Source organism: Triticum urartu, chromosome 1A (genome assembly GCF_056163025.1).
Source record: "Triticum urartu cultivar PI428250 chromosome 1A, HENAU_Tu73, whole genome shotgun sequence".
NCBI classification, from domain to species: Eukaryota; Viridiplantae; Streptophyta; class Magnoliopsida; order Poales; family Poaceae; genus Triticum; species Triticum urartu.
The window spans coordinates 84,488,056-84,502,310 of NC_141873.1; positions in this window are offsets into that span (position 1 = coordinate 84,488,056).

Sequence of the window (14,255 nt, forward strand, 5' to 3'; positions counted from 1 at the left end):
TTGGGTATTGATACTCTACAACACCGAGGGTAATTCCTCTACCCAACAACCCGACGTCCATTGTAAAGGAACCATAAGCCGGGGCTTGAGACCTTTTAGGATTTCCTGATTTGTTCTCTCAGCTTGACCATTGGATTGGGAGTGAGCTACTGACGAAACATCAAGCCGGATATGCCCACGTTGACAAAACTCCTCCATAGCACCTTTGGACATATTAGTGCCATTGTCAGTTATAATGTCGTGTGGAAAACCAAAGCGAAAGATCACCTTTTTCATGAACTGAACCGCCGTGGCTGCATCACACTTGCTCACCGGCTCTGCCTCAACCCATTTCGTGAATTTGTCAACTGCCACCAAAAGATGTGTCTTTTTATCCTTGGATCTTTTGAAAGGTCCAACCATATCAAGCCCCCAAACCGCAAACGGCCAAGTGATTGGAATCATCCACAATTCTTGAGTCGGTACGTGTGCTCGTCGTGCGAACTTTTGACATCCATCGCACCTACTGACCAGATCCTCCGCATCAGCGTGAGCCGTTAGCCAGTAAAAGCCATGACGAGAAGCTTTAGCCACAAGATACTTTGATCCGGCACTGTCCAATCTGGAATGACATGAAGAGCCGCCACCAACTGTGCCTCCGGGTCAGGAACGACCAAGTCTTCCTCTGTAGGCAACTTGACAGAAGGGTTATGTAAAACATCTAAAAAGGTGTTAGGTGGCACCGACTTACGCTGAGATCCCAACCGGCTTAAGGCATCTGCCGCTTCATTCTTTCTGCGACCAATGTGTTCCACCTGATACCCCTTGAAGTGTCCAGCCACAACGTCCACCTCTCGATGATAAGCCGCCATGAGAGGGTCACTGGAATCCCACTTACCCGACACCTGCTGAGCCACCAAATCTGAGTCGCCATGGCACCGTACCCGGCTTAAACTCATCTCTTTAGCCATTCGAAGACCATGGAGCAAGGCCTCATATTCTGCTGCGTTGTTAGTACAAGGAAACATCAATCGCAACACATAACAAAACTTGTCACCTCGAGGAGAAGTTAAAACAACTCCAGCCCCCGAGCCTTCCAACTGTCTGGACCCATCAAAATGAATCGTCCAATATGTGTTGTCTGTCTTTTCTTCAGGTGTCTGCAACTCCGTCAAATCGTTAATGAAATCAACCATCATTTGAGATTTGACCGCAGTACGTGGCACATACTTTAAACCATGAGACCCAAGTTCAATGGCCCACTTGGCGACTCATCCTGTGGCTTCTCTATTTTGAATAATATCTCCTAACGGAGTAGAGCTAACCACAGTGATAGGGTGACCCTGAAAGTAATGCTTGAGCTTCTGGCTTGCCATGAACACCCCATAAACAAGCTTCTGCCAATGTGGATACCTTTGCTTAGATTCAATGAACACCTCACTGATGTAGTAAACCGGCCGCTGAACCGGATGTTCCTTGCCCATTTCCTTGCGCTCCACCACAATAGCCACACTGACAGCACGTGAGTTAGCAGCCACATATAACAACAATGGTTCTTTCTCAACAGGAGCAACAAGAACCGGCAGCTCAGCGAGCTGTCTCTTCAGATCTTCAAAGGCAGAGTTAGCAGCATCACTCTAGACAAAGTCATCTGCCTTTTTCATCATTTGATACAATGGCATAGCCTTCTCACCCAGCCGGCTTATAAACCGGCTCAAAGCTGCAACACGACCCGCCAACCGCTGAACGTCATTAATGCACACCGGTTTAGCCAAAGATGTGATTGCCTTAATTTTCTCCGGGTTAGCCTCAATGCCTCTATTGGACACCAAAAAACCCAAGAGCTTGCCAGCTGGGACTCCAAAAACACATTTGGCCGGGTTAAGCATCATCTTGTAGACCCAGAGGTTATCAAAGGTTTCCTTCAGATCAGCTACCAAGGTTTCCTTCTCTCTGGATTTCACCACTATATCATCCACATAAGCATGAACATTACACCCAATCTGGTCATGAAGACAGTTCTGCACACATCGCTGATAAGTCGCTTGGGCGCTCTTAAGCCCAAAAGGCATAGACACATAGCAGAAGGCTCCAAACGAAGTGATGAAAGCTGTCTTCTCTTGGTCCTTAACTGCCATATTGATCTGATGATAACCAGAATAAGCATCCAAAAAACTCAAACGCTCACATCCCGCCGTAGCATCAATGATTTGATCAATACGAGGGAGAGCAAAAGGATCAGCTGGACAAGCCTTGTTTAAATCTGTGTAATCCACACACATACGCCAGGTGCCGTTCTTTTTGAGTACAAGCACCGGGTTAGCCAACCACTCTGGGTGAAAAACTTCAACAATAAACCCAGCCGCCAAGAGCCGGGCTACCTCTTCCCCAATAGCCTTACGCCTTTCCTCATTAAACTGCCGAAGAAACTGTCTGACCGGCTTAAACTTTGGTTCAATGTTGAGAGTGTGCTCAACGAGTTCCCTCGGTACACCCGGCATGTCAGAAGGTTTCCATGCAAAGATGTCCCGGTTCTCACGGATGAACTCGATGAGCGCACTTTCCTATTTTGGATCCAAATTGGCACTAATAATGAACTGTTTGGATGAGTCGCCAGGCACAAAATCAATCATCTTAGTGTCATCAGCTGACTTAAATTTCAACGCCGGCTCATGCTCCGTAGTTGGTTTCTTCAAAGATGTCATATCCACCGGGTCAACATTATCCTTATAAAACTTCAATTCCTCTGTTGCACAAACATACTCGGCGTAAGCAGCATCGCCTTCCTCACATTCCAGGGCTATCTTTCGTTTTCCATGCACTGTGATGGTGCCCTTATAACCCGGCATCTTGTGTTGCAGATAAACATAACACGGCCGTGCCATGAACTTAGCATAAGCTGGCAGTCCAAACAGAGCGTGATACGGGCTTTTGATTTTAACCATTTCAAAAGTTAACTTCTCAGCCCTAGAATCATACTCATCCCCAAAGGCTACTTCCAGCTCAATCTTAGCAACTGGGTATGCCGACTTACCAGGCACAACTCCATGAAAAACAGTATTGGATTTTTAAGACTCCTATCAGTCAACCCCATGCGACAGAACGTCTCATAATATAGGATGTTGATGCTACTGCCTCCGTCCATGAGTACTTTAGTGAATTTAGATCCACCAACCTGAGGTGCCACCACCAAAGCCAGATGACCTGGATTATCGACCCAGGGAGGATGATCTTCCCTACTCCATACAATAGGCTGCTCAGACCATCTCAAATAACGTGGAACCGTCGTCCCAACAACATTTACAGCCCTCTTATGAAGTTTCTGGTCCCTCTTGCACAAACTGGTGGTGAACACATGATACTGCCCACCGTTCAGCTGCTTTGGGTTACTCTGATACCCGGACTGCTGCTGCTCCTGACTCCCCTGGCCGGATTGCTGATTATAGCCGCCTTGACTACCTTGATGGCCTTGACCATGAAAACCGCCACCGCCCGAGCCGGCGCTCGGGCCATGAAAGCCGCCACCACCTGAGCCGCCGCCAGGTCTGTGGTCACCATCGAATATGTTAGAATTCTTAAAAGCCTTCATGATCGTATAGTCTTTCCATAGATGGGTAGCTGGCTTCTCCCGGGTGCTGTTTCTTGGACAAGGTTCGTTTAGCAACTACTCAAGGGTGGGACCCGATCCGCCAGACTGAGGGGGTGGCCTCCCCTTGCGTCGTTGATTGTTGCCCTGTGCACTGGTGTTAGCTACAAACTCCATACTACCATCAGCCTTACGTTTATTACCTCCTTGATTCGCTGGGTTGTGCTGGTGACCTTTTCCATTGTCGTTCTTCTTCCCCTTCCCTGTTTTCTCTTCATCAGACGCGGGATCCTTGGTACTGTCAGAATTGGCGTACTTGACGAGAGCCGCCATCAGCTGGCCCATGTCATTACAGTCACGCTTGAGCCGCCCTAGTTTCTGTTTCAGAGGTTCAAAATGGCAATTTTTCTCCAACATTACGACCGCGGAGCCAGCGTCCATCTTATCAGATGAATGTATTATTTCCTTTACCCGGCACACCCAATGGGTCGTGGACTCGCCTTCCTCTTGCTTGCAGTTAGTCAAGTCCACGATCGACATGGGCTGTTTACAGGTATCTTTAAAGTTCTGAATGAACCGGGCCTTTAACTCCGCCCATGAGCGGTTGGAGTTGGGCGGCAACCCCTTTAACCAAGTACGAGCTGTTCCATCCAACATCATGGTGAAGTATTTGGCCATTGCTGCGTCATTGACCTCTAATAACTCCATGGCCATCTCGTAACTTTCAATCCATGCTCCGGGCTGCAGGTCGGCTGTGTAATTGGGTACCTTACGAGGCCCCTTAAAGTCCTTTGGCAAACGCTCATTATGCAGAGCCAACACAAGACAAGGGACTCCTCCTGTCCTTGTGGCCACCCCTGCTTCAACAAAGCTCGCTGGATAAACTGGAAAAGCTTGGCGATCCGCCTGCTCAGTCGCTTGTTGAACCGCCCGTTCAGCCTCTTGACGAATCCTCTCCTGATCCACCAAGTTAAAGGCTCCGCCCGGGGCCGGGTCACGGCCGCGTGGTTGGTTACGGCACTGGGCGTTGCTTGACATGGCCGCCGAGTCCATATGCCTGCTGTAGCTTGGGCTCCGGCTTGGGCGAGGGGTTGAATGGATTTCTATCTCGACTATAAGAATATGCATCCTGCCGTGCCAGAGCCATCTGAAGAAGCTCTCTGACCCGTCGTGTTTCGATCGCCGTCGGAGAGTCGCCTTCCATCAAGAGAGCCGCCAGACGAGCCGACGCAGCAATAAGGTTCTCCAAAGGGTTGGAAAATGACCCGGCGGCGTTGGTGTGTGGCGAAGCAGAGCCGTATTCACCCGAGGGGGTTCCATAGCTCGCGACTGACTCGGCGCTCCAGCCCCGGGTGTGGCAATCCGGTTGGTCTCCGGTGGGTTACTAGGCCCGGCCCCGGGAGTGTGGAAGAGATTCCTAGGATCATAAGTTAGGGGCAGACGTGATTGAGTCTTCTGGTGCCTTCTCCTCATGACCTCGTTTGATGCGTTTAGATTCATTGAAAGCTGAAAAGCCTCCGATTGAAGCTGTTGAGCCCGGGCGTCCAAAGCCGCCCGTTCCGCAGCCATCCAGACGTCCTCTGCTGCCAAGTTCTCCTTGGCTTGAGCTATCTCCTCCCGTAACCATGCCACCTCCGCATCATGCTGAGCTTTATCCGCCGCTCAACCACGGCGATTAACATGGCCGTCATCTTATCCATAAGATCCATCAGCCCCTGAGCCGGCGAGCATGCAGAGTCTCCTGACCCGGTTGCGGCCGTCCCGGAGGTTATTGCTGCCGCAGCTGTAGAGTTTTGCGCGGGCTGTGTACCAGTCACGAAGACCTCCGCTCTGTTCGGCGGCTCAAAGGGGTCCGGAATACTGCTGCCATCGGAACAGCCCCCAAGCCCGCCATCTGGTAGTTGATACAACGAATCTGTCTCGCATGTGGATGACTCACCGTCAGAATATATGGCCGTCTGTAGGATCGAAAGTATGTCTAGAGGGGGGGGGGGGGTGATTAGACTACTTGACCAAATAAAAACTTAACCTTTTCCCAATTTTAGTTCTTGGCAGATTTTAGCTATTGTAGGACAAGTCAAGCAATCATCACACAATTCAAGCAAGCATGCAAAGAGTATATTGGCAGCGGAAAGTAAAGCATGCAACTTGCAAGAATGTAAAGGGAAGGGTTTGGAGAATTCAAACGCAATTGGAGACACGGATGTTTTTCCCGTGGTTCGGATAGGTGGTGCTATCCTACATCCACGTTGATGGAGACTTCAACCCACGAAGGGTAACGGTCGCGCGAGTCCACGGAGGGCTCCACCCACGAAGGGTCCACGAAGTAGCAACCTTGTCTATCCCACCATGGCCATCGCCCACGAAGGACTTGCCTCACTAGCGGTAGATCTTCATGAAGTAGGCGATCTCCTTGCCCTTACAAACTCCTTGGTTCAACTCCATAATCTTGTCGAAGGCTCCCAAGTGACACCTAGCCAATCTAGGAGACACCACTCTCCAAGAAGTAACAAATGGTGTGTTGATGATGAACTCCTTGCTCTTGTGCTTCAAATGATAGTCTCCCCAACACTCAACTCTCTCTCATAGGATTTGGATTTTGTGGAAAGAAGATTTGAGTGGAAAGCAACTTGGGGAAGGCTAGAGATCAAGATTCATATGGTAGGAATGGAATATCTTGGTCTCAACACATGAGTAGGTGGTTCTCTCTCAGAACATATGAGTTGGAATTGTGTTTGTGTTCTGATGGCTCTCTCCATGAATGAAGAGGAGGTGGAGGGGTATATATAGCCTCCACACAAAATCCAACCGTTACACACAGTTTTCCAATCTCGGTGGGACCGAATCAACAAACTCGGTCGGACCGAAAAGGTAAACCTAGTGACCGTTAGAGATTTTCGGTGGGACTGACATGCAACTCGGTAGGACCGATATGGTTAGGGTTTGGGCATAACGTAATCTCGGTGTGACCGATTACACAAACTCGGTGAGACCGAGTTTGGTAATAAGCTAACCAGAGAGTTGGTCAGGTAAACTCGGTAGGACCAATTTGCTCTTTCGGTGAGACCGAAAAGTTACAAAAGGGAAACAGAGAGTTTACATTGCAATCTCCGTGGGACCGATTCGCTCTTTCGATGAGACCGAAAAGTTACGAAAGGGAAACAGAGAGTTTGCAATCCCATCTCAGTGAGACCGAGATCCCTATCGGTAGAACCGAATTGCTAGGGTTTGGCAGTGGCTTATGACAAGTGAAACTCGGTGGCGCCGGATAGAAAGAATCGGTAGGACCGAGTTTGGCTTAGGGTTTAGGTCATATGTGGATATGGGAAAGTAGTTGAGGGTTTTGGAGCATATCACTAAGCACATGAAGCAAGAGGGTCATTAAGCAACACCTCATCCCTCCTTGATAGTATTGGCTTTTCCTAAAGACTCAATGTGATCTTGGATCACTAAAATATAAAATGAAGAGTCTTGAGCTTTTGAGCTTGAGCCAATCCTTTGTCCTTAGCATTTTGAGGGTTCCACTTTCACATCCATGCCATGCCAATCATTGAGCTTTCCTGAAATAGTCATCTTGGAATAGCATTAGCTCAATGAGCTATATGTTGTTATGAATTACCAAAACCACCTAGGGATAGTTGCACTTTCAATCTCCCCCTTTTTGGTAATTGATGACAACATATAGATCAAAGCTTCGACAAATGATAATAAGCATGAAATATATCGTCGCTTTGAGAAGTATGTGACAAGTAAGAGCTCCCCCTAAATTTGTGCATATTTAAAATTTGCTTTGGACTGCAAATGCACAAAGAGTTAGAGTCATGGGTTACTCTTCCATGTCACATACATCTTGGTGGAGCGCTTAAAATGATAAGAATGAAATACATGCACTCATCACCAAGAATAGTGAATGATCACATAAGATAGATAAGATGATAATATTAAGCAAACATTAAGTGTAGCTTATGATCAAACACATGATCATCAATGTCTCACGAGCAATGACATAGTATCTCACACAAAAGCAAACAAAGTTCGAAAAACCACCAAATAAAACAAGAGAGAATAAAAGCAACACTCTCTCTCGAAGCCTATGATCTATACATTTTCTCCCCCTTTGGCAACAAGTTACCAAAAAGTTCCTAGAAAATGCATAGTGCTAAGTCGACACTCAGGCTTGATCTTCAGGTGGTGGTGGAGTCCGGAGCACTCCAAGGATGAAGCCTTCTGTAGACGTGGTCGGAGTCGAGGCTGAAGTGGACGCTGGAGCTGGTGGAACTGAGGCTGTAGCTGGTGCAGACGTGGTGGCTCTGGGGTCAGCAACTGGCACTGCAGACGACCTCAGACCTCGTGGCACTCTGGCAAAGGCATCAGTTGTAGTCTTGCCTCTCCTCTCCTGCATGTCATCCTGGAGCTGCTCCACTGCAGTCTGAATCTCTGTCACTTTGACATCCAAGTCATAGAACTTTTGTTCCATGATCCTCTCTAAGCTTGCCTGGTTCTGAGTTAGGGTGGCTAGTCCTTGCTCAATCCGCAGGGTGGATGCAATCAAGTAACCAAGCTGCTCTTGTTTGGTTTTCAGGAAATATTCAGATGCCTCCTCTTGAGTAGGCATCTTGGCAGCTTTCTCCTTCCTCGCCTTCTCCTTGAAGCATACGGGTCTGCTTCTCTCCACTTCCGGAGCCCTGAATCTCTCCTGAGTTTCATATCCTCAGCCACAGGATGAGCATCATTGTGGTCTGGGATCTTGGGCTTGAGCTTTCTAAGAACATTCTCTTCTTCTTCTTCTTCTTCTACAGCTTCAGGCACTGGGGCCTTGTTCTTCTCAGTAGCTGGGATACTTCTTGTGTTCCTCTTTGGCTTTGGCTTTGGAGCTGGCTTGGCCTTGGAAGCAGCTGCCCCTGTTCTTATGGCATCACCCATCAGCTTGGGTGCCTTAGGTGCTGGTGCAGCTACCTCTTCTTCTTCCTCCTCATCTTCCATGATGGAAGCCTTGCCAAGCACTCTGGCTACAGTTTTCTTCACCCTTTCTTTCCTCTTCTTGCCTTCAGCAGCAACTGGCTCAATGGGAGTGGGCTTCTCAGTTGAAGCTCTGGCCTTTGACATAGGCTGCCTGCCTGCTGGCCTTTTGATCTTCATCCCTGGTTTTATGCCCTGTGCTGGCTCAACTCTCTTGGAAGTTGCTTCCTCTTCTGCCACATAATCCTCATCTTCTGAGTCTGAGGTTCTCTTCTTTCTCTGTCTTGTGGCAGCTTTAGGCAGATTGCTAGGGGTGCTCCTGCTGCCATCATCTGAGGAACTTGAGGGACTAGTGCCCTCACTCATCTGCACTTGCTGCTCTGACAAGTTCTGGCTATCACTTTGGTCTGACATGATGCAAACTCTGACTGCTGACCCTGTGAATAGGTTATAGATGAGATAGAGTGGATAAGCATCACAAAATGCAGAGATTTTTGCAAAAGAATAATTCAAAAACTTAGTTTTATTTTCCCACTGAAAGCATCTCGGATCTACCGATTTCTAAACTCGGTGATACCGAAGCAGTTTTGGCACCTAAACTAATGAACTCGGTCAGACCGAGTCACAGTTCGGTGGCACCGAGACTGCTAGGGTTTCACAGAGTTCCAAAATCGGTCACACCGATAAGTAATTCTCGGTCAGACCGAGTCTCACTTGTGCAATGGCATAAGCCAAATCAGTGGGACCGAGTTTTTCAACTCGGTGGGTCCGAGATGGTTTCGGCGGAAACCTAACCCTAAAATTTTCGAATTAAACCTAATCTACGAGTTCATTGACTGGATAGAAGTTTAATAAACGTGGCAAGAATCATGATGATCACAATGTGCTAAGAATCGGATTGGGGAATAGCACAAAGATCGAGTCCATACCCTAGTTCGGCGGAGACTCGCTACGGCGGCAACGGCGGGGTTGAATTTCCGTTGACGGCGACGGAGACCAGCGACTAGAGGCGGCTGGCGGCGAGGAGACGATCCGGAGACCAAGTTGGCAGAGCAGGCTATCGCGCGGGCAAAGGGGTTCGGAGAAATTTCCAAAATTTTGCCCGTGACTATATATAGCCCGACCCTGTCGGTGTGACCGAGTGGAACAACTCGGTGGCACCGAGATGCAAAACTGTATACAGTTGTTACAACTCGGTGTGACCGAATGGTTCAAATCGGTTGCACCGAGATCGAAAACCTAGATCAACTTAATGATCTCGGTAGGACCGAAAGTGGGGTATCGGTCAGACCGAGAATCATAAAGAGGTTTTGGAAGTTTAAGTCTATGACGAATCGGGGACTCCGAGCGCTCCTCACACAGAGTGGTTCGAATCTGACTTGATCAAATTTTGTGATGTAGCATGAATAGAGTTTGAGACGAGAAAACATAGATAGCTAGAGGAGGTTCTTAGGCATTCTTGTCCATCCACTTGGCAAAAGGAAATAAAACCAAACAATCAAAACAACAAGTGGATGTCCTCGAATGAGTAAAATGTGCAACCAGCATGCTCACACAATAAGATGGCAAATGAAATATGTGACAAGGCATGCACAACCAATTCTAGCATCTATCAAGCAATTTGCGATGACAAGGTCATCTATATATGAGTATATTGACTTAGGAGTCAAGTGAGAACACTTGATCATAGGTCATACTCATCGTTTAAGCTCAAGTGGGGTTACCACTTTTACATAAAGCATTGTTGTGTTCACATCTTTAGAGTTGCTTTAGCTCAAGTCTTAGAGTAAAGCTCCCCCTAGATGTGATATCCCCCCTTAGAGGGATGAACTAACCTCGGGTTTTGTCGATGATGACTTCATGTAGATGTTGAAGATGTGGATGCTCAATGTTGATGTAGATCACTTGGAGCTATCCATTTGAGTGAATTGCACTTTCTATACCTACATGGGTTAGTCCCACAAGGAACAAACAAGGATATCCATAAACATAGAGTGATGCACACACAAGATGATGTCCATGAAAACTTTTAGGTTACCTTGTCCCTTGTCTTACCAACAAGAGGGTTTGTGACTCCTTGAACTAGTGCAAGATGTGGAAGTTGATTGCACTTGTTCTTGCCAAAATGATAAGAGTGAAGTATGTTGGCGGAGTCACCCTCAAGAACTCTCTAGTTCTTCTTCTTTTGGATCCACACCATCTTGATGGGAATCCTTGGAGTTGTAGTCGTACTTGATGAAGTGGAACTTGAAGTAGTCTTGGGAATCCACTTGACTAAGGTCTTAGGAGCTTCTTCAAATGCATCAATTTCCTCTTGAAGCTTGTCCTTGCCTTTTTGCTTGTAGTCTTGTGGTGGAAGATCATCTTGAGCTTGTGTCCCCTTGAAAGAAGTATCATACTTCTCTTGTTGAGGAACAAACTTTGTCTTGGGGTATTGATCTTCTTCCCACTCAACTCCATTGGCATTGAACTTTCGTTCAAAACCAACACCTTGATTCTTCCGGTGCATTCCTTGCTTGCGCACAATTTCCTCGAATTGCTTACTCCCGGCAAGGCTTTTGTACACTCCTTTCTCTATAATTCCCTTCAATAAGCTATTTTCTTGCTCAAGTGTAACTTGGCTAAGAGAATCATTAGTGGGATCAAGAGAACTACTAGAAGCAACAATATTGGATTTAGCATGATCATTGTTACTGCTAGAGGAAGAATCTTTCTTGTTCTTGTTACTAGACTTGACTTGAGGCATGTAAGTGGATAAGAGTAAACGCTTGGCAATGTAAGAAGAACTTTTGTTGCGGAGATCATCATTGATTGCTTTTAAGAACTCATGCTCTTGCTCAAGATTGAGCTTTTTAAAGCGTAATTTCTCATGAGCTCTTAAAAGTTCTCGATGATCTTCGAAGATAGTTTCATGAGCTAACTTAAGAGTGTTTAGTTCTTTAGTTAGAGCCTCAATCTTCTCCTTATCATTGTCATTCGTTTTATCTTGATTAGCATGATTAATTGACTTTTCATCATAGTATTCATCACTAGAGTTGTCAACAAGCAAATCATCACCTAACAAGTCATCTTCATCACTATTGAAATCAACATACTCGGGGTGTGTTACCTTAGGACCTTTGGCCATGAAGCATCTTCCAATTCCTTCATTTGGTGAGTCAAATATGTCGTAGGAGTTGGTTGACACAAGTGCTTGACCGGCAACACCTTCATCTTGAGTATCTTCGGAGTCGGAGTGATAACTTCTCTCGGAGTGGCTGTCGGAGTCGGAGCCGGATACCCATTCACCAACATGAGCTTGATGTCTTCATTTTGTGTAGCTCCTTGATGATTTTTCCTTCCTTTCCGAATCCTTGCTTCTCCGTGAGTATCTTTGTTCATAACGATCATCTCTACTCCTTCTCTCTCTTGGTGGTGATTCTTTGCTTCTTCTTTTTGGAGAATCTTCTCTTCTCTTGTAGGGAGCCGTACACTCATTGGAATAGTGTCCGGGTCTTCCACAACTGTAGCAGTTTCGCTCTCGACTAGAAGATCTTTTGTCATTGTAGGACCTTGACTTGAAGCTTCTATCTTTGCTTCTACTCTTGTAGAACTTGTTGAAGTTCTTCACCATTAAGCTCAATTCTTCATTGAAGTTTTGTTTCTCACTTGATGATGTAGGGGCTTCACATGAGGCTTTGTAGGCACCACTTGATTTGTTGTGAAGTTCCTCTTTATCCTTAAGTGACATCTCATGAGCAACAATTCTTCCAATCACCTCTGTTGGCTTGAGATCTTTGTAATTGGGCATCATTTGGATCAATGTGCACACGGTATCATATTTTCCATCCAAGGCTCTTAGAATCTTCTTGATGATGAATCTATCGGTCATCTCTTCACTTCCTAAGCCGGCAATCTCATTTGTGATGAGAGCAAGCCTAGAGTACATTTCAGCGACACCTTCACCATCCTTCATTTTGAACTTGTCAAGTTGACTTTGAAGCACATCCAACTTGGATTCCTTGACGGAGTCGGTACCTTCATGCATATCAATCAAAGTGTCCCAAATTTCCTTTGCATTCTCAAGACAGCTGATTTTGTTGAATTCTTCGGGGCACAATCCGTTGAAGAGAATATCACAAGCTTGAGCATTGTATTGCAACATCTTCAACTCATCCGCGGTAGCTTCACAGTTTGGTTCTTTCCCATCAAAGAAGTCACCTTGCAAACCAACACACACAATAGCCCAAACGGCGGGGTTATGTCCAAGAATATGCATTTTCATTTTATGCTTCCAACTAGCAAAATTAGTACCATCAAAGTAAGGACCTCTACGGTGATAATTTCCCTCGCTAGACGCCATACTCTCCTAGGTTGTGAAACCAATGCTATGACCACCAAAAGCTATGGAGATCAAAGCAAATGGAGACCAAAGCTCTGATACCACTTGTAGGATCGAAAATATGTCTAGAGGGGGGGGGTGATTAGACTACTTGACCAAATAAAAACTTAACCTTTTCCCAATTTTAGTTCTTGGCAGATTTTAGCTATTGTAGGACAAGTCAAGCAATCATCACACAATTCAAGCAAGCATGCAAAGAGTATATTGGCAGCGGAAAGTAAAGCATGCAACTTGCAAGAATGTAAAGGGAAGGGTTTGGAGAATTCAAACGCAATTGGAGACACGGATGTTTTTCCCGTGGTTCGGATAGGTGGTGCTATCCTACATCCACGTTGATGGAGACTTCAACCCACGAAGGGTAACGGTCGCGCGAGTCCACGGAGGGCTCCACCCACGAAGGGTCCACGAAGTAGCAACCTTGTCTATCCCACCATGGCCATCGCCCACGAAGGACTTGCCTCACTAGCGGTAGATCTTCATGAAGTAGGCGATCTCCTTGCCCTTACAAACTCCTTGGTTCAACTCCACAATCTTGTCGAAGGCTCCCAAGTGACACCTAGCCAATCTAGGAGACACCACTCTCCAAGAAGTAACAAATGGTGTGTTGATGATGAACTCCTTGCTCTTGTGCTTCAAATGATAGTCTCCCCAACACTCAACTCTCTCTCATAGGATTTGGATTTTGTGGAAAGAAGATTTGAGTGGAAAGCAACTTGGGGAAGGCTAGAGATCAAGATTCATATGGTAGGAATGGAATATCTTGGTCTCAACACATGAGTAGGTGGTTCTCTCTCAGAACATATGAGTTGGAATTGTGTTTGTGTTCTGATGGCTCTCTCCATGAATGAAGAGGAGGTGGAGGGGTATATATAGCCTCCACACAAAATCCAACCGTTACACACAGTTTTCCAATCTCGGTGGGACCGAATCAACAAACTCGGTCGGACCGAAAAGGTAAACCTAGTGACCGTTAGAGATTTTCGGTGGGACTGACATGCAACTCGGTAGGACCGATATGGTTAGGGTTTGGGCATAACGTAATCTCGGTGAGACCGATTACACAAACTCGGTGAGACCGAGTTTGGTAATAAGCTAACCAGAGAGTTGGTCAGGTAAACTCGGTGGGACCGATTTGCTCTTTTGGTGAGACCGAAAAGTTACGAAAGGGAAACAGAGAGTTTACATTGCAATCTCGGTGGGACCGATTCGCTCTTTCGGTGAGACCGAAAAGTTACGAAAGGGAAACAGAGAGTTTGCAATCCCATCTCGGTGAGACCGAGATCCCTATCGGTAGAACCAAATTGCTAGGGTTTGGCAGTGGCTTATGACAAGTGAAACTCGGTGGCGCCG